Source organism: Stegostoma tigrinum, chromosome 3 (assembly GCF_030684315.1).
Source record: "Stegostoma tigrinum isolate sSteTig4 chromosome 3, sSteTig4.hap1, whole genome shotgun sequence".
NCBI lineage: Eukaryota > Metazoa > Chordata > Chondrichthyes > Orectolobiformes > Stegostomatidae > Stegostoma > Stegostoma tigrinum.
Window position 1 is genome coordinate 39,253,884 of NC_081356.1, and position 25,238 is coordinate 39,279,121.

Genomic DNA, 25,238 nt, shown 5'->3' on the forward strand with positions numbered 1-25,238 from the left:
TTCAAACAGTAGCCACATGTAAAATGTGCATACACCCACCAGCCTGGTATTGAGGTGCAAAAGAGAGAATAAGTTGTTATTCTGCCATCTCGGCCGGTTGAAAAAGACTGCCAGGTGTCTCGTCTACCATTTTTCCCTCAGAGCACAGAGCAAATTGGCTTCATCGTCCTACAGTACAATAGTGACAACGTTTCTGAACAAGGATATCAATGAATGTAAACTGCGATAGGCATCTGAAGATCATTGAAAGGCCGTATTTAAGTTGTGATTTATTTCTTTGATCCCTTCAATGGGATTACCCAATGATGGTTGAGGTAAACTTTTAGCAGCTTCAACTAGATATTTCTAGTTCTTGAGGTATCATTGGCATCTTTCTCTCAATTAGAAATAATTGACTGTATTCAGTCAGGGGAGAGAAAACAAGATAGGTGGGGAGGGGATAGGTCAGTCCAGGGAAGACGGACAGGTCAAGGAGGCGGGATGAGGTTAGTAGGTAGGAAATGAAGGTGCGGCTTGAGGAGGGCGGAAGTGATACATGACAGGAAGAACAGGTTAGGGAGGCGGGGACGGGCCAGGCTGGTTTTGGGATGCAGTGGGGGAAGGGTAGATTTTGAAGCTTGTGAAGTCCACATTGATACCATTGGGCTGCAGGGTTCCCAAGCGGAATATGAGTTGCTGCTCCTGCAACCTTCAGGTGACATCATTGTGGCACTGCACGAGGCCCATGATGGACATGTCGTCTGAGGAATGGGAGGGGGAGCTAAAATGGTTCGCGACTGGGAGGTGCAGTTGTTTATTGCGAACCGAGCGGAGGTGTTCTGCAAAGCGGTCCCCAAGCCTCCGCTTGGTTTCCCCAATGTGGACTTCACAAGCTTCAAAATCTCTCCTTCCCCCACTGCATCCCAAAACCAGCCCAGCCTGTCCCCGCCTCCCTAACCTGTTCTTCCTGTCATGTATCACTTCCTCCCACCTCAAACCGCACCTCCATTTCATACTTACTCACATCATCCCACCTCCTTGACCTGTCCGTCTTCCCTGGACTGACCTATCCCCTCCCTACCTCCCCACCTATACTCTCCTCTCCACCAATCATCTTTTCTCTCCATCTTCGGTCCGCCTCCCCCTCTCTCCCTATTTATTCCAGAACCCTCTCCCCATCCCCCTCTCTGATGAAGGGTCTAGGCCCGAAACGTCAGCTTTTGTGCTCCTGAGATGCTACTTGCCCTGCTGTGTTCATCCAGCTTCACACTTTGTTATCTTAGACCTGAGGTTGCGTATTTAAATGACTATAAAACTAGCCACCGTGGTGACCTCAGTTTCATGACTTCAGGTGCAAATATGATAAAATATCAAGAAATGATAGAGAAAATAATCAAAAATGCTGACTGAAATGCAGGCCTTTATTTCAAGGTGGATTGAATATGAAGGAGTAAATCTTTTCCTGTGGCTACACAGAAGATGCTTTCATCAGGAAGAGTTGATAGCAGAGCGGTGTTTCGCAAGACTTTTAATCCAGGGGCATTGTTTCCAGGATCCGGGTTTGAATCCCACCACTGACTTCCTTCAGGGAGTGAAGCATTGACCCTTACCTGGTCTGGCTTACGTGTGATTCTAGATCAACAAGAATATGGTTCACTTGTAACTGTCCTCTGGGCAATAGGCATGGGCAATAAATGCCAGCCGATCCCGTGATGACATGTCCGTGATAATTGTGGAATATTACCAGAATTTTTTGAGATAATTGCCACAAGGTCAACAAGATGAAAGTGGTAAATGTGTGGCTCAAAGATTGGTGTGGGACACCAGTACCGGAGAAGGAACGAGTTGCTCCAATGGGGTGGGCTCCAACTGAATCATGCTGGGACCACAGTCTCGGCAAATTGCATTACACAGCCTCTAAATCAGACTTTAAACTAAATTCTGGGGGGATTGGTTCAGTTGCATGGACAATTTGTAGAATCACAGGTAATGGAGAGCGTTGGATTGCTGGTCGGTATCTGGATTGGTTGTTACCAGAAAACAAAATGGACAGAATGAAGAGAGGTAGAGTTAAGGAACTGCAAAAAGGGGAAAAAATTCCCTGATTTGGAGTTGTGTACAGGCCTTCTAGGAGTAGTCAAGGTGTGGGTGACAATAAATCAGAAGAGAGTGAAAGTTTGTTATAAAGCTACTAAGAAGAATCATAGGGACTTCAATATGCAGGCAAACAGGGAGTATCAGGTTGGTAGCAGATCCCAAAAAAATACTTCCATGGAATTTCTGCAAGATGTTTTTGTGTTTTTTTTTGTTTTGAGCAGTTTATGGTACAGTCCACTGAGGAAAGGGGAATTCTAGATTTGATGATCTGTAATGAGGCAGACTTAATAAGGGAGCTTAAGATGAGGGAACTCATTGGGGTCAGTGACTGTAATATCATCATATAATTCACTCTGCAGTTTGAGAGGGAGAAGCTGGAATCAGATGTAACACTATTACAATTGAGTTAAGGTAACTACAAGGACATGAGGAAGGAGCTAGCTAGGGTTGATTGGAGGAAACCCTAGCAGAGAAGATAGTGGAGCAGCAGTAGCACATGTTTCTGGGGTTAATTTGGTAAGTACAGCAGTAATTTATCCCAAGAAGATCTAAGGCAGCCATGACTGACAAGGAAAGTCATGGGCAGTATAAAATCAAAAGACCAAAGCATATGATGTGGCCAAGATTAATGGGAAGCCAGAGGATCGGGAAGCCTTTTAAAAACCAGCAGAGGACAACTGAAAAATCAACAGATTGGTGAAGATACAGTGAGGGTAAGCTGCTAGTAATAACAAAGAAAATTGCAGATATGCTTTTATATATGTAAAAGGTAAGAGAAAGACAAGAGTGGACATTGCATCCCTGCAAAATGAGGCTGGAGAATTAGTAATAGGAAACAAAAATGGCAGAGATCTGAATAGGTACTTTTATCACAGTAGAAGATACCAGTAGCATAATAAAACTTCGAGAGAGTTGAAGGCGAAGGTGAGTGTATTGGCTATCACTAAAGAGAAATTGTTGGGGAAGCTGCGAGGTCTGAAGATGGAAACATCACCTGGACCAGATGGACCATACCCCAGGAATCCGAAGGAGATTGGGGAGGCTTTGGTGTGATCTTGTTTGAGTCAATGGAGTCAGGAAGGGTTTCAGAAGACTGGAAAATAGCTAATGTAGCACCCTTGATTTTAAGAAGGGAGGAAGACAGAAGACAGGAAAAATTATAAGCCAGTTAACCTTATCACAGTCACTGGCAAAATTTAGAGTCCGTTATTTAAGGATGAGTTTGTGGAGTCCTTGTAAGTGAGTGATAAAATGGGGCTGAGTCAGCATGGCTTCGCTAAAGGGAGGGCATGCCTGACAAATCAGTTAATATTCTTTGAAGAGCTAATGGGCAGGTTAGATAAAAGAGAGACAGCTGGATGTGATCTATTTGGATTTCCAGGTCTTTGACAAGGTGCTACACAGGAAGCTGCTAAATAAAGTAAGAATCCGTGGTGCTGGGGCCAAGATACTAGTGTGAATAGAGGATTGGCTGGTTGGCAGAAGGCAGAGAGTGGGGAGACAAAGGAGTTTTTTTTCAGGATGGCCAAATTCGGCACCTGTATCTTATACTTAGAGTATCTTCACTTGTGGGATGTGAACATCGCTGTCATAACCAGCATTTATTGCCCATCTCTAATTATCTCAAAGATGGCAATGAGCTGCTGCCTTTGAACTTTGCACTCGTTGTGGTGTGAGGAAGGGATTTCCAAGCTTTTGACCCAGTAACAGTGATTGAACAGTGATTATAGTCTTGTAGCAGTGTTCCCATGTTAGAGATCAAAAGTTTGGAAGATGTTAAAGAAACCTTAGTGAGATGTTGCAGTGCTTATAGATGCTGCCACAATGTGGTGGTGAAGAGAGTGAATGTTGAAAGTGGTGGATGGGGTACTGGTCAAGCAGGCTGCTTTTTTTTCGGGATGGTATCAAGTTTCTTCCGCATTGCAATCACTGCATTCATCCAGGCAAGTTAAGCCTATTCCTTCATATACTTGTACTTTGAGGATGGTGGATGATCTTTTGGGGAAATCATTTCATTTTTGAGACTCTCGCAGCTGATAATTCCGGGTGGCTTGCTGGGCGATTTCAGAGGGTAGCTAATAGTAAACTACACTGCAGTGGGTTTGGTGTCACGTGAAGACCAGAACAAGTAATACCTGCAGATTTCCTTTCCTAAAGTACATCTCATCATATCTGAACTACTGTGTCCAGCTCTCTTTGTTCCACCTTACCTGGGATATGACCTTGGAAAGAGTGCAGCACAGAATATCCAAAAAAAGTTACAGGATCTCAAAGGCTAAACTATTAATGTTGTTTTAACTAGATATGTACTGTATAGAGGAGGGAAGGTTTTTAATATTGTGGCAAGAATTGATGGGATACGCAGAGGGAATCTTACTTTGCTAATGATAATGTCTGGAACAATTTGTCAATCTTTAATCAGAGCACAGTCACTTTTGAGAGAAATTAAGAAACACCTCTGCACAAAAAGTGAAATGTTCTCTCGTAAATAGCAATGGATGCTAACTAATGTAAATAGTTTAGTTTAAATCTGAAATCTCTTTGCTAATCGTAAGTACTAAAGTATCTAGGTCTAGGACAGGTTAAAAAAGTCAGTACATGTATACAGATTAACCATAATCCCATTGCATGAAGAAGCTTTCAAGGACTTAATGTCCCAATCCTTTTACTTGTTTTCTTTGTGGCTGTCTCAACTCCAACTTTTCACATGTTAGCAGCTTGAAAGCACAATTTGAGCTTCCATCTTTTGGATAAGACCAGTCTTCGATAAAACGCAGGTAGCTGACATGAGCTGCCTTCATGAAAGTGGATTACAATATCAGTTTGTGTCAGCAGTCATTTCAAATTGGATTAGTTTCTCCAGGTCAGTCCTGATTAAGATGGATTAACAAATTCCAAGACACTTATTGAAGAAGTGGAAGAATGTGCTCTCTTAGCCAAAAGTACCAACTGTCAGCTGTTTGTTAGTGGTTGTGAGGAAGCGCTCTGTTTGTAGGGCTCAAATCAGCTCACTTGGCTGGATAACTAGTCTGCAATATAGAGAGTTGCTGTTTGTGGGGTTTCAATTCCTGTGCCAACTGATGTCAACAACAAAAGCCTCACCTTAACTTCTTCACACTCTTGACCCTCCATCAATATCTCTATCTAATGAGGGAATGGACTGTGACAACCTTTTTTCTTTCAAATTTACAAGCCATTTATTTTTGTATTCTTTTGTGGGATGAAGGTATTGCTAATTAGGCCAGCATATTTTGCCAATCCCTAATGATCCTTGAGAAGATGGTGGCAGTTGGTGCCTTGAATGGCTGCAGCATGTATAGTGCAGGGAGATTCACAGTGCTGTTAGGGTGGGAGGTCCAGGATTTCAACTCTGCAGCTTTGCAGAAACAGTGGTACTGTTCCAAATCCAAATGGTTTGTCTACACCCCATACATCTGCAGCCTTTGTCCTCATTGGTGATAGAGATCATGGTTTGGAAGGTATTGTCAAAAGAATCTTGATGATTTGCTGCTGTACATCCTATGGATAGCAGACCTGCAGCCACTGTGTGCAGTGGTGAGAAATGGGTGCCAAGCAAGATGGATGCATTATCCTAGCGGGTGTTAAGCTGCTTGTGGTTTTGGAACTGCAGTTATGCAGGCAAGCAGAAAATATTCAATCACTCTCCTAACTTTCTCCTTGGGGAGGCTCAGACTTTAAAGAGCCAGGAGGTAAGTTATTGTCCACAGAATTCCCAGCCTTTTACCTTCTGGTAGCCACAATATTTACATGACTGGTCCATTTCCATTTCTGATCAGCAGTAACACCCATGATGCTCATATGAGGGGAATCCAGTGATAGGTGATGCTGCTGAATGTCAGAGGGAGGTGGTTTGATTTTCTCATGTTGGATGTAATCAATAGAAATGTGCCATGTATGTTACTTTACACATATCAGCGCAAGCCTAAATACTGTCCAGGTCTTCCCATGTATGGACATGGACTGTTTAAGTATCACAGGATGACTAAATGGCACTGAACTTTGTATAATCATCAGTGAATATCCACACTTCTGACACTTTGATGGAGGGTCGGTCATTGAAGCAACAGAAGATGGTTGGGCCTGGGACGCAACCCTGAGAAACTTCTGCAGTGATTTCCAGAGACTGAAAAGACTGCCCTCCAACAATAGCCATTTTCATTTGTTCCAACCAGTGAGAGAGCTTCCTGCCTGATCCCCATTTGACATCAGTCTCAAGATTCCTTAATGCTACACTTTGGTCAAAAATTACTCTGATATTCAGGGTAGTCACTCTGTCTCCACCTCCAGAGTTCATCTCTTTTTCTCCATATTTAAAGCAAAGCTGTAATGAGGCTAGGAACTGAGTGGCCCTGGCCATAACCACACTGTCGGCGGGCAGATAATTGCTGAGTCACTATGGATTTGAGGAGAAGATTGGGCAGTTGAGTTGGCTGGGTGGATTTGTCCTTTTTCTGTGCAGAAAACGCCTTGACAATTTTCCATGTTGTTTGGTGGATGCTAGTGTTGTAGCTGTAATGCAATATCTTAGCTAGGGGTGTGGCATATTTTGGAGCACAGTCTATTGCCGAAATATTGTCAGGGCCCATAACTTTATCAGCATCTAGTTCCTTTTAGGTACTACTTGATGTCTCATGGAGTGAATCAAGCTGGCAGAACTCTGGCATCTGTGGTGCAGAGGATATTAGGAGGAGGCTGTGATGGAGCATCCACTTGGCGCTCCTGGTGGTTGCACATACTTCAGCTTCATCTTTTTGCACTTGTGTGCCAATGCCTCTGCCACTAAGGATGGGAGATATTATGGAGCCTCCACTTCGATTTTACCTACAACCATTCACAACTTGATGTGGCAAGAGTCCTGAGCTTCTGTCTGATTAATTAATTGTGGAATTGCTTAAACCTGTTGACAATATGCTGCTTTGGCTGTTTGGTGTGCAAGGAGTGCTGTATTGTAATTTCATCATAGTTGGTACCTCATTTTGGGGTGTGCCTGATGCTGGTCAAAGCAAGCTCTCTAATACTCTTCATTCCTGGTTATAGTATGGTGGTTGTGTTGGACCTTGTGGTTACGTATTGCAGTTAAATGCAGTGCTGCTGTGTTGATGTCAGGAATGCTACATTAATGCCCAGTCTTGAGTTGTTAGACCTGCATGAGGTCTGCAGTTGCACAGCATGCTGGAGGGGATTCACAATGTGAAGATAGGACTTTGACCTTGATGAGGACTGTGCAACTCCTTCCAAAACTGTCATAGACAGATCACCTGCGACAGGTAATTTGTTGTGGATTAGACCAAATATATTTTCCCACTCCTTTGTCCCTTGCTACCCGCCAGTAACCGAGGTTTTTTTTGTAGGATATAGCACTATGCCTGACCAAGTTAGTGACCAACCATTTTTGGTGATAGATTCTGAAGTCCCCGTTCCATAGAACTTCTGTGCATTTACTATCCTCAATGTTCCTTCATCTGCAGGATGTGTTAGGTATTCAGCAGGAAGTTAATTCCAATCTGGTAATTTTTTTCCAGTAAAAAGAAGCAGTAGCCAGTCTCCCTTTTGATGTGTCTTCACTCATTCATCCTAAATGCAGATGACTATTGTGCAGATCAGTCCTCTCTTGTGGTAGAAGCTAATTCTTAAATATGTGCTTCAATTAATATTACTGTTCCTACTCATACTTGGAACGTACACATAGTCGCATTGAATTAGCTCAACATTTGCAACAGTGGCATGCTTCCTTGTCCATGTTTGACTTGATGCCAGGAGATTTCATGGGTCTGGTGTTAACTTCTGCAATTGAATTTAAATTCTGCAAACTGTCTGACTGCTGGTGGGGTAGGTGGTACTTGGATGGCATTGGCTGTGTCAGGAACATACATCTGACTTATTAGGTATGACTAACATGGCATGCTATTGGTGATAATGGGAACTGCAGATGCTGGAGAATCCAAGATAACAAAATGTGCGGCTGGATGAACACAGCAGGCCCAGCAGCATCTCAGGAGCACAAAAGCTGATGTTTCGGGCCTAGACCCTTCATCAGAGCATCATGGCATGCTATTGCTTGGCTACTGTGTGAAACACCACACATGCGCAATGGAGGACTGTGCAGCATCAACAAGAGCTGGTTTGCTGTTGCCATCTCCAGGGCTTCGTGCAATCCTGGATGGGCCATGTGGTTACAGTCCTTTCAGACATTCCTCTTGCAGTGTTGATGCAACTGACTGGCTTGCTAGCCCATTTTGGAGGGCACTTACCAGTCAACCATGTTGCTGTGTGTTTGGAGTCACCTGGAGGCCACACCAAATAAGGTTGACCCTTATTTCCTTAAAGGGTGCTGAGTGAACTAGATAGGCTTTTTTTAAATGTCAGTTGAATCATAGTCTCCGTAACAATGGCCAAAATTTGGTTGCATATTCATTAACTGGATTTGAATTCCACAGCTATTAATGGTAGAATTTGCATCCATGTCCCCAGACCATTTAACCTGCATAAATCCAGATTTATGATATTGCTGCTGTGTCAGCACCTCCCCATTGCTGTATGCACTCAATTTAACACTTCCCATCAATACTACACCACAGAATCATTTCTTTTTGATTGTAATCTCAAATGTTATGTAAATGCAAATCTTTGTCCGCCTGCCTTTCTGACCTTAGTTTCTCTCCTCCTTTGTCATGCATGCAGCAAGTCTGAATGTCATTTGACCCATTGCTCATTGAAGATATGTCATTAACTACATTACCTTCCCTAATTCTATGTAAGCAAAGGCATTTATCAATCATCATATCATTGCTGACTTTTCAGAAAGCTTAATTATGTTTAACAAGAATCTCTGCCCAAATAAGCAGCCCTTGCCAGTGTAAAATGACTTCTCATATCTCATTGGATTCAGTATCATGTGAGCACAACAATTATTCAGTTTCGGGTTAAGTCCAGGATTTTAATTATCAAAGTAATTTATTGTTTCTCCATTTTAAAATACCACTGTCTCAATGAATGTCACCTTCTGTCTACAAATTAGTTTAAGCATTGAGATTGTGTCCTGTAGGCTCCCTGTTTGTTGGGCATCACCTCCCTGTAGCAGCTTACACATATATTTCACAATTGCACAATAAGGTGATGCAGAATGTGCTAATGGGAAACCCTTCACTGTGCCATCTTAAAAGGGGTGTTCAACAAATAATGTTGATCAGGTAGCATGTCCAACAAAGTGAGGTCAGAAATTTTGTATGGATCTACTGTTTGGTTTATACTTCGGGATAATTTCAGACATTTGGTTTCTTTTTAGGTGGAAGATTTAGTGCAATGTATTTAACATTTTTCTCCTTGCACAACTGTTTTCTTTGAACCTTCTATTATCATTTTATGTTTGCATTCTGTCTGAAAAATGTCAGTACCCCTCCTTAATTTGATTTTGATTTTATTTTGTTGTTGTTTTTGTTAGTGAACTAGATATAAATTTGCAATAATATCAAAGGAAGGAAATCTTCCATCCTTACCTGATCTGGCTTGTATGTAATGCCAGTCTCAAAAATGACTATTAACTGTCCTCCTAAATGGCCTAGGGAGCCAGTTAGTTCAGGGGCAAATAGAACTGAGCAACAGCTGGTGATGCCAACAACACCTGTCTCCAATAAGAGAAAAGAGAAGTAAAAATGTATATTTAGGGATGTTTTAAAGTTGTGAAAGGTGCTATTTAAATCTAATCTCTCTCTTTCTTGTATGTAAATGAATACTTTTATTTCCCTTTCCTTCTTGCTTCAGATTCTAGTCATTGCACTTTTGACTTTGAGTTTTGACTTTTTTCTTCCAGCCATCCAAACTGAACAGCACAGGGCTTATATGTACCAACTCCTCATGCATCTTACTTTCAAAACCCTCCATAGCTTTGCATCTCCTATGGCTTCACTCTTCTCCAAATCTACAATGCTGCAAGTTGAGAACAGGTAGTCAGGCAACTTCTATTGAGGCAATGCAGTGAATTCCTCAAGAAACAGAGAGGGATTGCGAGTCTGTCTTGTGGTTGTGGTTTCATGTTCGTGTTGCTAGCAAGTTGAAATTTTAATTCAAGTGAGTGTGTGCTCCTCTTTAAAGAAGGGAGATGTGTTCCCTGGTTTTGGCCAGTCAGTTGATTTCTTTACTTATTTGGCAGGAACAAGCTCATTTCAGTAAATCTTTAAATTTTATGAATTACAGATTCAAGGAGCTGTGGAGCAAATCATCTGATGCCTGCTGCAGATTTGAAGAAGCTTTGTGAGGTAAATGAAATAACTTTTATAATTTAAGCTTCTGTTTTCGTTTCCAAAAAAAATTAGGATTTTGAGACATAGGTTTATCAGCTGATCTGGGCTTTTGAATGCGGGTGCTAAATGCCTGCTTCTGAATATAATTGGAGTGCGCTAGAATCACTCAACATGAAGTGAGGGTGAGACAGCATTCTTCAGTATCCGCACACCACTACTCACGTACAGCATTACACCTGAGTGCATCTCAAAGTGGTAGAGGCAGGGCAGTTTTAAAATATTTATTCAGCAAAGCAGCAAATCCATTGAGTGAGAGTTTGTGTGGTTCTCAAATTTAAGGTGGGAGGTTGGTAATTCCACCAAACTACCTACATGAAAGAGCCATGACATAGAATGTGGGCATTATCGAAAGCTGAAAAGTCAGTGGGTACTGAAACTGGATGTAGTTAAAACTGTTGGAAAATTGACCAGTAAATAAATTTATCAATAGCAGGGAAATCCAATCACTTTGTTCTGTGTTTAACTGTGTTTATGTTTGAAACAGTAATATGTTTCTTGTTTTTTGTGTGGCTGTGCCGTTACATTTGTGACTTGGTTTATAGATCTGAGTAATATTCAAGGAACAGGACTATGTTATCAAGCTGCAGGACATTGTAGGTCCCTTGGTCAGAGTTTGGAAGCTTTTTGGCCCGAAACTAACTTGACAGCAATTGCAAGATTTTGAGCTTTGTTTGTTTGTTTCTTTTGAGAGTGTGTGGGGTAGGAGGAAGTGAGGGACATGAGAATGTCACTTGTGGCTCACTCAACTGAATGATATTGGAGTTCTAGGAGGCAAAGGAAATTCTACGATATAATCTTTGAACATTTTCTGAGACAGATGGAGACGCATCCTCCAACTTTTGATTTTAAGTGTGTCGACAGTGATGGACTTAAACATTAAAGCTTGCGAACATAAAGACTAACGCAGTGAATGCGGAAATGATGAATCTTGTCATGGTTTGCTGCTATATATAATTTTGGATTGTAATAATGCCTAAGCATAAATCGACTTGAATGTTTTAGAGAATTGATGTTGAACCTGGTAGGGAATGATATTTTGACTACAGTTGGAGTTCTACATTCGTTTCTGACTGCCATTCTATAGTTACTGCAGGAAATGGAAGAAAAATATCTATTTTCAAGGCTGATACTTCTACTGAGAATGTACAACTGTAAAGAAAGATGGAACAGAGCACGGATCCTTTCTGTGGAAAAGCCAAAGTTCAAAAGTAGAGGTTTTGTATTACCTGTGGGATAGGTGTAGAATAATCTATACTTGGTGTCCAAAATTGGTCTAAAGTAGTTAATAAATGCAGTAAAGAAATCAGAAGAAACCTGGAATTTAAGTAAAAGTAGTAAATAGTACAGATATATTTTAAGAGGAAGTTAGACAAGTTCGTGAGAAAGAAAGAAATATCATAAGCTGATTTAAAATTTGATGAAATGAGGTAAAAGGAGGCGTACATGAAACGTGCAAACAGATATGGATCGGATTAGGCCATTCTTATCAGTAAATATCAGGTAATAGAATTGGTATATTGTTAATTAGTAGACCTTCAATGAGACTGTTTTAATGTGGGTTGGAGGGCAAATTGTTTTGCTGTCCCTGTGTATACATACAGATATGTACGTAGAAGCAATGGAGAATCATCTTTTGTAAGAATTATCTGCTGTAACTATTCTGTTTAGAAAATTGAAGTGATATGTAGTTGTATCGTCTCTAAATATGATAGTTGAAGCATTTTAAAAATCTTTTGTGGACTTGATGGTGCCTTTCTCTAAATACAAATGCTTAAAAATGGATGTCTTTGGCAAGTGAACCTGAAGAAAAGTGAAAGAGATCAAACCAAGACAATTTCAATTTTAATAACTAATAAATGGGGGAAGACACCAAGCAGAAAGGGAAATGTAAGGATGGAAGTTTGAGAGAAATCAAACTTTAAGCAGTTAAGTGGCAGGAACAAGTCTGAGAGATCATAAATTTCAACTTCATTTATACAAATGTGACTGGAGTTAGAATGCCACTGACTAGCCACATGTTGGTTCCAGAAGGCACATCATTTTTGGAGATAATGGGAACTGCAGATGCTGGAGAATCCAAGATAATAAAATGTGAGGCTGGATGAACAGAGCAGTCCAAGCAGCATCTCAGGAGCACAAAAGCTGACGTTTCGGGCCTAGACCCTTCATCAGAGAGGGGGATGGGTTGAGGGTTCTGGAATAAATAGGGAGAGAGGGGGAGGCGGACCGAAGATGGAGAGAAAAGAAGATAGGTGGAGAGAGTATAGGTGGGGAGGTAGGGAGGGGATAGGTCAGTCCAGGGAAGACGGACAGGACGGACACAACCGCCAAAAGAGGATCCCCCTCATTCTCACACACCACCCTACCAACCTCCCGGATACAACGCATCATCCTCCGACACTTCTGCCATCTACAATCCGACCCCACCACCCAAGACATTTTTCCATCCCCACCCCTGTCTGCTTTCCGGAGAGACCACTCTCTCCGTGACTCCCTTGTTCGCTCCACACTGCCCTCCAACCCCACCACGCCCGGCACCTTCCTCTGCAACCGCAGGAAATGCTACACTTGCCCCCACACCTCCTCCCTCACCCCTATCCCAGGCCCCAAGATGACATTCCACATTAAGCAGAGGTTCACCTGCACATCTGCCAATGTGGCATACTGCATCCACTGTACCCGGTGTGGCTCCCTCTACATTGGGGAAACCAAGCGGAGGCTTGGGGACCGCTTTGCAGAACACCTCCGCTCAGTCCGCAACAAACAACTGCACCTCCCAGTGGCAAACCATTTCCACTCCCCCTCCCATTCTTTAGATGACATGTCCATCATGGGCCTCCTGCAGTGCCACAATGATGCCACCCGAAGGTTGCAGGAACAGCAACTCATATTCCGCCTGGGAACCCTGCAGCCCAATGGTATCAATGTGGACTTCACCAGTTTCAAAATCTCCCCTTCCCCCACCGCATCCCTAAACCAGCCCAGTTCGTCCCCTCCCCCCACTGCACCACACAACCAGCCCAGCTCTTCCCCTCCACCCACTGCATCCCAAAACCAGTCCAACCTGTCTCTGCCTCCCTAACCTGTTCTTCCTCTCACCCATCCCTTCCTCCCACCCCAAGCCGCACCCCCATCTACCTACTAACCTCATCCCACCTCCTTGACCTGTCCGCCTTCCCTGGACTGACCTATCCCCTCCCTACCTCCCCACCTATACTCTCTCCACCTATCTTCTTTTCTCTCCATGTTCGGTCCGCCTCCCCCTCTCTCCCTATTTATTCCAGAACCCTCACCCCATCCCCCTCTCTGATGAAGGGTCTAGGCCCGAAACGTCAGATCATTTTTGGAGCACAGTCTTGTCTCAGTCTGAACTGTCGGATATTTTAGGAGTAAAGATAGGGGTACTTGTACATCGTGAACATGCGATTATTACATGTCTTGGGTGTTCTCCTCGATCTCTTTATATAGTGCAGTCGGTGCACTTCATCTGCTTTGCAGAGTCGCTGCTTAAACTGTCTGTCTGGGAGCTATTAGCACAGTAATACTGCTCCAAATTATCCATTATTTCTTCTGTTAGTTTGTTGGAAAGAGGTTCTAATTTCATGACCAGCGTGCAGGTACGACAGTATATTGTTTGCATTTGGTTTCTCTATCATCTCTTCTCCTCATTTCACACTTTTATCAAATTGGGGAAATGTGTAAAGTTTGCAATTCACAAACTGTGAAGGTGACATTAGAAATATTGAAAAGCAATCTCGGTGTGTCTTTATTTTTAAATACTGGTATCTTTATAGTGCTTGAAGTGAGACTTCGCAGAAAAGCATTGAAGACATAACTCGGTCCAAGTTGTCCTTTCTAGCGCTTTGTTACCCTTAACACGTGAACTGTGGTTTCCTGCTGCTTCACACTTGACCACACTTGTTAAGCAAATTTATGGGCGGAAGTCCTGGCGAGGTGAGCTAGAAACAATCCTTCTGCATTAAGAGTTCATAGGTAAAGCCCCTGAAAGTTAACCATATTTTCCATTCAAAAATACAAATGATTGCAATTCCAAAATTATATAATAATTCTGCAAACTTCCAAACAAAAGCTAGGTATTGAAAGCAGTTTCAATGTGTAGTAAATTGGTCCAGTTCAAAATTTGGTTATGACAAAAGATAATCACATCCTCTAACTATGTGTTACACAACACGGGAGTGGACTTCCTGGCTTTGAGGTAAGGACACTACCACTTCAGATGCAAAGTCTCTCAAGTGAGTCAGCTGGTTGTACAAGTCATAGGTTACCAGTCCACATCACCTTTTGTTTGTATTGGGACTATTGATTAAGTTCATTAGTAACACTCACTATGATCATGTGAGGTACCTGTTTTTAACATAGACAGATGCAAACATTTTAAGCAGTTCAGTTAGTGTATTCGTCTGCTTATGCATCTCCTGTTTTTTGATTTTTGTTGTTAACTGTGCTACAGCTGCAAATATCAGGGTTATAAAAGGGGAACAGAAAGAGTTGGCCTGTGAGACATTGTTGGCAAGAAGAGTGGTGCTTCTTATTGAAGTTGCAGTGGACGGTTATGAATATATATTGAAATTGATAGTGTAGTGATTGCTTTAAATAGTTAATTAATGGGCAATAAGACTCTGTAGTCCTGTTAACAGTTGTCAAATGTGACTTAGTTGTGTTTATCCCAACTGTTCTCTTTCATGAAATCAAGTTCCTTGTTAAGTTTTTCTAAAGATCTGGTGTAAAGTTTCAAATGAATTTGTTTTCCCTGCATCCAAAAACCTTTATCTGTGGTGGGGTGTGGAAAAAAAAACCTTTGGTGGGTCTGAAATGAAAGGGGATTTTTGTTTGTTGTTGATTTTAAAGTTCTGTTTATCCCACAACCTGAACATTTTCTGCCAAACAGTTTCCCTTTCAAAGCTAAGAGGGAGTCAGGGCTCAGATGAACAAAGAGTGAAGAGAGAGGAGACTTTCCAGGTGACGAAAACCTTACATTTCAGTTTAACCTAAAGTTGCCGCCTCTGGCCACTTTCTTGCAGATGTGCATCACTTTCCCACACCTATCTGAAAGCAAAATGGTCTCCGGTTGCTAATTCAATCCCAAACCAGTTACTGAAGGATTAAACTAGGGTCGAATATATTTCTTGCATAATAGACATATTCATTGAATATAGCATTGTTTATAACTACTGCTGACCTAGTGTCCCAGTTCTCTCAATACTCTTTTAACATATGAATTTAAACAATAAAATTTGAACCAAATTTTGCAGGTGATAGTCCCTTTTAAAACAGAAGTATTTTAACTAAAGATGAAATCACAAAGCAAACTTAAATTACAAAGTGGTTTTGGAAGGAAATTGTACATCCCAGTTGTCTACCTTTTTGTGTTAGTTTAATGAATCAGTAAACTCAACTTATTTTGATTGTGTTACATTTAAGTTAAGCGAACAGGTGATGGCCCTTTTTAAGGTAAGTGTCTCTTTAAAAATGATCTGAGATATTTTTCAGTCTGCTTGTTCAGATATCATTGCACACTTCTGGAACAGGTGGGACTTAAAGCCAGGCCTCTGAATTGGGAACACTACCATTGTGTCACATGAGCCCTGATGATTACTGCAAGACCTTTTTTTGAAATAACCTGTTCAGAGATGCACTTCTGGAGCCAGTGGGCCTTAAACCTGGGCCTTCTGGCTTAGAAGCAGGGACACCACCACTGTACCAGAAGGGCTAATCTACCACTGCAGGAAACGTATTCTAGTCACCCTGTTCAGAGATATTACACATCTCTGGGGCAGGTGGGACATGAACCTGGTTCTCCTGGCTCCGAGATGGAGACATTACCACTGCATTGTAACAGCTCCTCCCCCCAAAACAGCCACTTCAAGATACTTGATTAAACAACACCCTTTAGCAATCCATTCTAGCAATTGAATTAATACAAAATAAATGTTCATGTCATATTAGATGTACACCCAAACAATCTGTTTTCCTTCAGCTCTCCTACTTTTTGTAACTATTAAACAAAGGTATACAAAGCAAAAGGATGGTTGGGAGGGATTAATACTACCATTTACTCTTAATACTTCAGAAGCAGTTGATTCTTTGAACTTCTAGACAAATTTTACTGATATCAAGCTATGTCAGTTAACATAGTTAACATTGTTCTAGAGATCCGATGACCATTTTAAAAAAATGTGGCAGAATTCCAAATTGAATTTGGAGATCTCAGCTGCTGTTTCAGTGGATGTGGAAATATCCCATTTCTGTTGCAATATGCAATTTTCGATGCATCACATCTGTTGCGTAGAACCTATATTTTCAATCCATATTGACTTGTGTTAATTTCTGTTGGAATCCAATTAAGGTCTTCATCTCAGTGGATGTTGGGAGGGCTCTTGTGGTGCAATGATAGCGATTCAGCCTCCAGGTCAGAAGACCCAGGTCTAAGACCTGGAGAAGCAGTAAATCATTCACCCTATTCAGTCTGGTCCACCTTTCAGTAAGATCATGACTGATTTTTATAGTCCTCAGTGCCACTTTCTTGCACTCTTTCTCCCCACCCCCCACAACCCTTCATTACCATGTTGATTAAACATCCATATCTTGGCCTTGAATATACTTAAGAGTCTAGTTCTAACAGCCCTCCACAGTAGAGAATCCCACAGATTCACTACCTTCCTGACAAGAAATTCCACCTCATCCTTGTGTTAAATTAGTGACCCCTTTTTCCAAGATGCAAAAACAGAAATTGCTGGAAAATCTCTGTAGGTTTGGCAGCACCTGTGGAGACAAATCGGAGTTAACATAGTGGATCCACTGACCCTTCCTCAGAATTTCTTTCCGGTTTTTCTTTCCAGATTAGGCCCTCCGGTCCAAGACTATCACAATAGGGGAAACAATCTTTCTGCGTCTGCTTGGCCAAATCCCCTGAAGAATCCTCTGTATTTCAATAAGGTCACCTCTCATTCTTCGAAATTCCAATGATTACAGACCTAATTTACTCAACCTGTCCCCAGAAGATAGTTCCACCATATCTGGTATCAACCTAGTTAACGTTCTCTGAACTGCTGGCGCTGCCAGTATATCTTTACTTCATAAGGGGCCCAAAACTGTTCAGTATTCAAGTTGTGATATGACTGGTGTCTCTCTAATATTAGCAAAATCTCCCTACTTTTATCTCTCTTTTTCTCCTTAAAATAAATTATTTGCTTAACTCCGATGTTAGCCTTTTATGATTCATGCAGAGAGAATCCCAGATCCCTCAAAAGATATGTTATAACACATCTGAACAAGTTGAAAAAAGGTTTGTGATTCATTGGTTATGTCCCTACCTCTGGGCTAGGTGGTCAGCATTCAAGTCCCAGCTGCCACAGGTGTGTTGTAACATGTCCTGACTGTTCAATTAGCATAGCTATAAATGGATACTGAAAATAGGGTATAGTTTAGTCTGACAAGCAGCTATTTTTGTCACAGATAGTAGGAATAGCCGATACTGGAGAATCTGAGATAACACGGTGTGAAGCTGGATGAACACAGCAGACCAAGCAGTATCAGAGGAGCAGGAAAGCTTGACGTTTCTGGTCGGGTCCCTTCTGAAGGGTCCTGACCCGAAACCTTACAGCTTTCCTGCTTCTCTGGTGCTGCTTTGCCCGCTATGTTCACACAGCAGCTATTTTTGTTTGGTTTCCTCTTGGCCAATAGTTTTACACTGAGTATAGGTAGACTGAGTGGGTGATGTCCAGAATTTGCATTTATGGTTTTCTTTGTAGCTATACAATGTTAACAGAGCTGTGTATTTTTCTCCATTGCATTCTTTAATAATTGAACTAATTAAACTAAATTTACCCAATGATTGCTAGATGCACCTAACAAATTTTGGATTTTCTTTTGTTTGTGCATATGTTTCATGTATATTGTACAATTTTCATTAGTTAGTAAATTCAATTTTTCCTTTTTTTTTTAAAGAATAAATTTGATTTTCCTTCAAAGTGCCCTTCAAAAGAATTTGCCAAAAGTGATTAACATCTGTTCCTCAAAAGCACTGAATGGATAGGAGCATGAATCAAAATGTAGCCTGTGTATTGATTTTTTTTGTTATTATTCTGTGTGACTATAGGCAAGAATTTGCTCTTTTATTGTGAGTAATACTCAGGAATCGTTAGTGTCAAATGATTTGAGGGGCACCCAAAATGCATATACAATGTAGAACATCTAACTCTGTTTTAAATTCAACCTCAAAAAGTCATCTACTCTTGCACCAGTTTGCATTTTTCCAGTCCTCTCATCCATCAGCATTGGATCTCTCTTCAAGTGAGTTCACCGCTACCATTTACTTGTACATTAATCTGACTGTGAAACGAGCACTAATTCTTGTTCTACAGTGGGTGAATTACCTCTGGACATGATTGGGCATGACTTGTGCTTAAAACATGCCCTGTCCTGATTCAGTGCATCATTTTACACGGGAGCTTGGCCTGGTCATCTGTGAAATGGCTGTGTCCATGTCCAAAATTTGAGCTTCCACTTGGCTGCAGACCTATGTTTGAATGGGCTTGAAATTTGTTTTTCTTCTAGCTGCCTCCACCTGTGAAGTGGATCATGGAAAATAAAAGCAAGTGCATTCAGGATTTTACATTGCTTATTATTTGAAAAAAAGTTAAAACAGATACAAATAGCTAAGTGGAAAAAGTGGTTAAATGATAACAATAGTGAGAATACGAGGGGGAAGCGCTACATTTTAAATGTAACAAATATTTTGAAGTTTGTCTTAGCAATTTAGAGTCAATACTGTCATAAACCTGCTCCTGACATTTGAGTAGGTGTAAAAATGCAGTGCCAGTTGTTGCTTCATGAACTGGAAAGTTACTGCCTGACAAGCCAGGGAACATGGAAATTCCCTGAACTTGCCAACAATCCAAGAGCTACTTCACTTCTATGTGGATACATTAATCTGTTAAATCTTACTTGATCACAATGAGGAATTTTTAAGTGTTGTTCCTCCTTACAGTTAACTGACCTCAAATACACATTTAAAACTATCAGTCGGTTGTGAGGACTAATTCACTAGCTAGTCCTGTAACAGTTTGGAGATGTATGTTTAACCTGGATAATGTTCTTTAACATGAATGATCACTGAAGTGATTCTTTTAGAAATAATTCTTAAAATTAACAGAAAGGAGCATTGAATAATAATCTTAATTACAGGTAAGCTTTCATCTCTGGGTGGACTGTATTGCCTCCTGCAGTGAAAGGGGAATTTTGGGTTTACGTATTTATTTGAGAAACTGGTTTATTCCCTTCAATGTAAGCAAACTTAATAGTATAATACAAATTTGCACATCAACATTAGGAATTGGAATAAATACCTGGATGGTTGTCTTGCCGGGGTGGGATCATAAGATGGAGACAGGCAATGTATCAAGATATTGGGTGTCAGCATTGATTTAATAGTGTACTCTTGTCTTTGGGCTAGAATGTTACCAAGTTGCCTCATACAGTGCAGTACTGAGGGAATGTTGTACTGTCAACAGGTACCACCATTTGGGTATCAAACTAGATCTTCGGGATATGTGGGAGATCCCACTGCCCTATAAAAAGAATAATGGAGTTCTCATAAGGTCCTGTTTAATACTTGTGTCTCTCCCAACGTAGTCCAATTGTTATATTTGTCTGGAAGCATCCTGAATGCAGATGTTTTTTTCCTTCATTACACAAGTGATTTTAAATTTAGAAAGACCTACTTGACTGTGAAGCATTTAGAGATGAGATTGTAAAAGGCTCTTTCTTCCCTCTCGGTAATGCAGGACCAGAATTAGGGGTTTTAACGTGAAGCTTGGTGTTGAAAGGAATACTGAAATTCTACTTTATCAACTTGAGCTCTAAGAGGATATAAAATTGGCTTGACAGTAGGAGACAGAATGTGGTGGTAGAAGGTTGTTGTTCAGTCTGGAGGCCTTTGACCAGTGGTGTGCCACAAGTATTGGTATTGGGTTCACTGTTGTTTGTCATTTATGTGAACGATTTGGATGAGAATATAGGAGGTGTCGTTAGTAAGTTTGCAGATGACACCAAAATTGGGTTCTAGTAGACAGTGAAGAAGGCTATCTTGATCAACTGGGTCAGTGGGCTGAGGAATGGCAAATGGAGTTTAATTCAGATAAGTGTGAGGTGTAGCATTTTGGTAAGACAAACCAGGGCAGCACATAGACAGTTAACAGTAGGGCTGTGGGGACTGTTGTCAAACAGAGACCTAGGGGTGCAAGTGCATAGTTCCTTGAAAGTAGCATCACAGGTAGAGCAGTTGGTGAAGAAAGCATTTGGCATGCTTACTGTCATCAGTCAGAGTATTGAGTATAGGAATTGGCGTGTCATGTTACAGCTGTACAAGACATTTGTAAGGCCATATTTATAGTTCAGTGTGCAATTCTGGTTGCCCTGTTATGGGAAAGATGCTATTAAACTGGAAACTGCAAAAAAAAAAGATTTGTTTACAAGAAAGTTACTGAAACTGGAAATGTTGAGTTACAGAGAGGCTGAATGGGCTGGGACTTTTCTCCCTTCGGTATAGAAAGTTGAGGGATGACCTTTTATAGAGATATATAAAACTGAGGAGCATAGATAAGGTAAATAGCCAAGGTCCTTCTCCAGGGTAGAGGAGTCCAAAACTAAAGGGCATAGATTTAAGGTGAGAGGAGAAAGACCTAAGAGACCTGAGGGGCAACTTTTTCACACAGGGTGGTGTGTATATGGAATGAGCTACCAAAGGAAGTTGTTGAAGTGGGTACAATTACAACTTATAGAAGACATTTGGACAGGTACATGGGTAGGAATGAATTAGAGGGATATGGGCCAAATGCAGGAAATTGAGAATAATTCAGTTTAGAAAACCTGGTCTGCGTGGATGAGTTAGACCAAAGGGTTTTTCCCATGTTGTATGACCCTGACTGTGACTCCATAAGTAGGGCTATGATAAGGCAGTTCTGTTGAATACTGAATGGAAAATTTTCAGTCTTGCTAATACTGAGCTGTAAAAAGTCTGGCTTTGCCATAGCTTAACTTCAAACAGCATACTAACAGTCATGGAACTAAAAATACGAGTAGACCAGTCAAGATGGGCGACAGCAGCATACGTATGGAAGTTGGTCTTGGGGTCTCAAACTAGGGACCTTCAGGTATAATTGAGAGCCAACATTTTTACTATTTATAATATTATTACATTTTACTATTCTACTCTCGTAAACCATTTTTACTCTCTACCACAAACACCCCCCACCCAGTTTTATGCATATAAACTGAAGTTTTCCCAGCCACCATCAGTTCTGAGGAAGGCTCACCGGACACAAAACATTAACTCTGTTTTCTCCACCACAGATGCTGCCAGACCTGCTGAGCTTTTTCAGCAACTTTGTTTTTGTTCCTGATTTACTGCATCCGCAGTTCTTTTGGTTTTTATTTAGCTTGGAAACAGACTGTGTTTGGTCCAACTCGTCCAAGCCAACCTGACGTCCCAATCTGACCCAGTCCTATTTGGCCCAAATCCCTCTCAAACCGTTCATATTCAATCAAACCCTCCAATCCTGGCAACACCTTGGTAAATCTTTTCTGCTTGTTCTCAAGTTTAACAACATCTCGTTTCTTGACAAGCATCAGGAAGAATAGTAGTAAATTGCATATTTTAAAATATTTTATGTTTCAACAAGTAGTGAAGATATGGAGAGTGACACTGATGAAATATTCAGTGTACTAATATTAAGGAAATAAATCTAGTTTAGATTTTGCGGAATGTTTTATTAGCAGATGATGTAGAGAATGATCAGGAATCATTGTAAAATTTATAAAACTAATTCAATTTGAATTAAGCTAATTGAAGCAAATGAATTCATTGTGAAATTGAAATTTTTTTACAAGTGATTCCTTTAAGGGCACTTAACTGTAACGTTCATATTTGTACCATTAAAATTGTGAATTAAGCCCAAATGAAAGAACGTAAGTGGCTGAGTAGTCAAATGAGATGTTGGGTATAGCAGATAAGTTACTTAAAGGAAATAATTTTCTTCTGTGATGTTCAGCTTTGAGAGCTGTCTCATTCAGCCCATGTGCCCTTACGGAGTCAAAATCAGTCTCTTTTTTTTTAAAATTTTCGCCATTTGTTTCTCAGATGTGTGGTAGGCAGCTCTGGTAGTTTCTAAATCTGAAATCAAATGCTTGTTTTAAAGATAATCAAAATAACTGGATTGTCATTTACGAAACTCGTCTGGTTCAGTCTCATCCTTTTTATTTAGGGAAGGACAACTACTGTCCTTACCTGACCATCCCTACATCTGACTGCAGACCCACAACCATATTGTTGTCTCTTCACAGCCCTTCAAAATGGGCCAGTAATACACTTGGTTCAAGGGCAATAAGGGATGAGCAATAAATGAGGTACACTTCTGTCCCAAGGAAGAACTAAAGAAAAAAGGATTGTGTGCCAAATTATATCAAAAACCACGAGGTTATTTTGACCCTTTCTGATCAGGACCAGAATAGGAAGGCAATTTATAATTAACGAAGTGTTTTTATTACCCATGTTGTACTTAGTTCTGCTGTTCTCTATTTTTACCTGCTGCTGTGAGTACGCTGAGTGGATACTGGTCTCAAGATGCTGATGTCCTTCCTTAAAGTTACAGAAAAGAGTTTGATTTCTATCATTTGACTGCAATTTGAATCACTGTTCTGAACAGCCTGCAGCTCTCTGTCATCCAAAGATAGCAAAACAGGAGGTAGGTTGGGCCTAATAAAAATTGAATTTTTTTTGTTTCCTTACCGCTTATATAAGATTATATAGGTGATAGGAGAAATTGGATTTGATATTTGGTGAGATATGTCTTTGGATTAGAAAAATAGAAACTGCCTAACAACAGCTTTCGGATTCATATTCAGTAACAGTTTGTTGTAGAACTGACAGAAGGAGTTGGGCCCTCAAACTTCTGAAAGCTTGCCACCAAACAAGGTCCCTTTTTGTCTCCGAGTGGAAGGAAACCGGCATTAAAAGACTTGGGAGACAGAACTTGTAACTTAGTTTAAGGTTTAGGTCCAACTTGTCCTGCTACAAACTTGAAGATTCCTGTGATCAACATGATACCACCACTATAGGAACAGTGAAAGAGTCATCTCCTTTTCCTCATGTGGTTTGGATTCTTGATTCACAGACTGGCCTTTTTTTGGTGTATGTTTTCCATCCATGATGTTCTTGAAAAACTGGCTGGCTCATCTTTCTTCTATGCCCTACTTGTAAGTGTAAGTATATGTACATGTGCTTGGATTTAAAGGAAATCTAGTTTACTTTTGCATGTTTGTAATTAATGATCATTTTGCTACATGTTAGAGGATACATTTGTTAAAATAATGTTTGTGAACAAGTAAACAAGAACGTAATAAAGTTTCCTTGACATCAGCTTGTGGCTACTGCCCGGCATTAACCATACTAGTGATTAACTTAGTTATATTTCACATTTCTGACAACATATGAGACTTGATTTCCAGTGCAATGTTCCCATCAGGATTATGATAGAGGGAAGGAAACCCCTTTTAAACAAAAGCCTGGGTTAAAAAGTTGCAAAACAGTGCTGTCTCTCACACTCGCTCTTTCACAAAGTTAAAAGATTGACTTGCATTTACAAAGTGAAAAGGAAAATGTCCCAAGCTGCTTCACTGAGCTTTGGATTTGGATAAGTCAGATTTCCTGCTGTTGGAAACGTTATTCTATGTGTCATCTTCCATCTGCCCCTTTTCTCCCCTTAATAAAATCCAAAGGAGCCTCGCAGAATGCTACTGATGCCATGTACATGTGGCATAATCCAAAGAGTTATCACTTGGACCAAATCACTGTAAACCTTTGCATTCTCCTATCTGCATTGACTTACCTTTCACTCTTTCAAGTGATATTCCCTCTGACTTTTTTTTCCTGCTGTGTAGACCTCCAAGCTCCCTGACTGGCTGTGTCTCTGAAAGTGGGAGACAGTGTGCCAGTCTGTGTATATTAAATCTCCCGGCTGTTGCAGCTTAGAGGGAATGTTGCTGTCCATTCTCTCTCCCTTCCTAATCTGTCAGGAAACTTTTATGCTTGGAATTATTTATTTCCATATCATACCCCAGCTGCTGCTTTGTTTAAATGAATGCTGTTTTGTCAAAATTTTGAAATTTAATCTGTGACTCCTGACACATGATTTCATTTTTTTTATATTCAGTTCATTTATAGCATGTGTATTTAGATCTGTAGTTTTGATACTTGTGGTCTGGAAGCTTTATTTTCCTTGCCTCCACATATGAGGGTATTTTTCTCAACTGTCTCTTTCACTCTGAATCTCCTAAGTTCTTTGTTCCATGTGCACCTTTAACTGTGGAAGTGCCCATTCAAATCTCTTGCTTTTTGTCCCCACTACCACCCCCACCCCTCCCTATCTTAGTTGAAACTGGCATCTCAAGTTTTTTTCAGATCTTCTCAAAAATATTGATGCCAACACTGATCTGAAGTATGCCAGACTTCTGTCCCAGAGTTAGCCCTAATAACTGAATGCTCGTTCCATAATGATGGTGAAGCACTTTTTCCTCTCTTGGTCTAGATTTTTGCTGAGATATAGGGATTTTGTAACCTGCTCCCATCTTTAAAATATCCCCAGAATTTCAATGTAGATGTTGCACCCCTATTTCTGACAGGGGAAAGGGAAAGTAGTGGGATGTGACTCCCACATGTGGGAAACCCAAATTTGGCAGCGCTGTTTGACCTCGACGCTGTGCTCAAAACATGCTAGGACCAGGGTCCTGCTGAACTGTGTAACCAGGGTTTTAGAGCCGATT

The 25,238-nt window shown here is 40.8% G+C and overlaps 1 protein-coding gene across 2 annotated transcripts in view; it reads left to right on the plus strand.

Moving 5' to 3' along the window:
- Window positions 1–25,238, plus strand: part of LOC125450808 (tyrosine-protein kinase JAK2-like) — a 242,818-nt gene that overhangs the window by 46,637 nt on the left and 170,943 nt on the right. Inside the window, exon 2 of one of the 2 annotated variants that reach the window (XM_048527020.2) lies at window positions 10,291–10,352. The gene's annotated coding sequence lies outside the window, so the exon portion shown is untranslated. Of the gene's footprint in view, window positions 1–10,290; window positions 10,353–23,142; window positions 23,162–25,238 lie in introns of those variants that run through there. The other variant, XM_059644500.1, reaches the window with a different exon arrangement.